This window comes from Cryptomeria japonica, chromosome 4 (assembly GCF_030272615.1).
Source record: "Cryptomeria japonica chromosome 4, Sugi_1.0, whole genome shotgun sequence".
Lineage (NCBI taxonomy): Eukaryota > Viridiplantae > Streptophyta > Pinopsida > Cupressales > Cupressaceae > Cryptomeria > Cryptomeria japonica.
Window position 1 is genome coordinate 535,760,292 of NC_081408.1, and position 2,035 is coordinate 535,762,326.

The window sequence follows — 2,035 nt, forward strand, 5'->3', positions numbered from 1 at the left end:
AATATGATGACTTTGGTGATGAATATTATGAAGCTCAGACAGATACTGAACCAGAGGTAGCATCCCAGAAGGTTCACAATCGGTATGTATAGCTGAATCACCCAGAAGAAATTTTTTTGGGAAATAAGAGTGATGGTGTGCAGACTAGAAGAAGACTTGCCCAGAATGGTGAACAAGTCAACTTATGCCTCATGAATGAAGTTGAACCCAAAACTTTTGATGAGGCTAGGAAGAGAAAATAATAGATGGATGCCATGGAAGAAAAACTATAGCAGATTGAGAAGAACAAGACTTGGGAATTAGTCCCTAGACTGGAAGACAAGAACATCATTGGTACAAAGTGGGTCTACCGGAACAAGATGAATGAAGAAGGTAAGATTGTGAGGCATAAAGCTAGACTAGTGTGCAAAGGATACTCTCAAGTAGAGGGGATTGACTTTGAAGAAACATTTGCACCGGTGGCTAGATTAGAAGCAATTAGGATATTTCTAGCTTACTCTGCCTACAAGGGGTATAAAGTATATCAAATGGATGTAAAATCTTCTTTTCTAAATGGAAATTTAGAAGAAGAAGTATACATGAGGCAAACGAAAGGTTTTTGTTGCATGATGATGAGACATTTGTGTGTCGGTTAAAGAAGGCTCTGTATGGTTTAAAGCAAGTGATAACTCAATAATGAACAGTGAGTACCAAACTAGTACTGAGAAGGGGGGTGAATCAGTACAGGCACAAAACTTTTCCTGAATTGGTTTGACTACAAATAGTGAATTTGACTGGCAATCACTAACACTAGTAAAAAACTAGATTACTACCGGTTAAGCTTAATGAGACAGTGAAAGGTATAAACCAGAAACACTTCTCTTTCCACACAACCTACACACTCATTTCCATATTATCCTTGAGCATAAACAGGTGATCTATCATCAAAAATATAATAACTTAATAGATCAACATGATTCATTGCTTAAACAGGAAATAACAAAACATCACAGGAAAGAGGCATCACACATGACACACATATTTTTCATGTGGAAACTCAACCGAGATAAACCACTATGGGGATGAATACCCACAAGCTATTTTTGAACTCTTTAGAAGTCTGCTTTGTTAGGAGCCTAGTTCGGTTAAAGACTATTACAACAGGTTCTGTTAGGAACCAATCCTGTTAGGGATCACTGGGTTAAGGGATGGCTAGAATACCTGGTTAAGGGTTAAACCCTGTTAGAGGATTTCATGAACTCAATGGCTTTGAGTCACCCTGTTAAAGGATTTACAGCAAGCTGGTTAAAGCTACCCTATTAAGGTATTTTCCAACTATTGAAGTGGTTAGAGATCAACAGGTATTAAAATGATTTGGTAATAGCACTCAATGCCAATGCAGATCCGCTTTAGTTCCTTCCTTCTGCACACACACTCTGCAGGTGTCAATCCTCTTATCTGGTCTGGCAAGAATCACATATCTCTACACTTAGATACACACACAACATTTGCCAAAAACTTCAATATGAAACACAACATCGACCTTATAGGAAATAGATAGGTCGGTAACATAAACCCTAAACCCTAAACATTTAGGTTGAGAAATTCAATTAGTTCAATCCTGACCATTGAACACTATGCATTTGAATACAACGGTCTTGAACAGATCTCAAGATATTCTCCACCATTCATTCTTCACCGCTTCTTGGAGGTGATAACCCATCACGCATTATCCACCATTTGTAGGGACTTCACACATTCTTGAGGTAGATAGGATCAAACTCCTTCATGCAAGATCCTTCACGCACACGAGTCTGATGTGGCAACAGGATCTGATCTCCATTACACTGCTAACTCATCACACAATGTTGTCGGTTGAATTACACAGGCTCGAAACACTTCAACCAAAAACCCTGAAGCTGAGACTACCAACTGGTAGTCATACCATACTAAACCTTGATAGAAAACATTCCATATACCGGTTCACCTTCCAATGTATTGGTTCACTTGAACAAACATACCACTTAACTGTTTCACATATACCAGTTCTCAACTA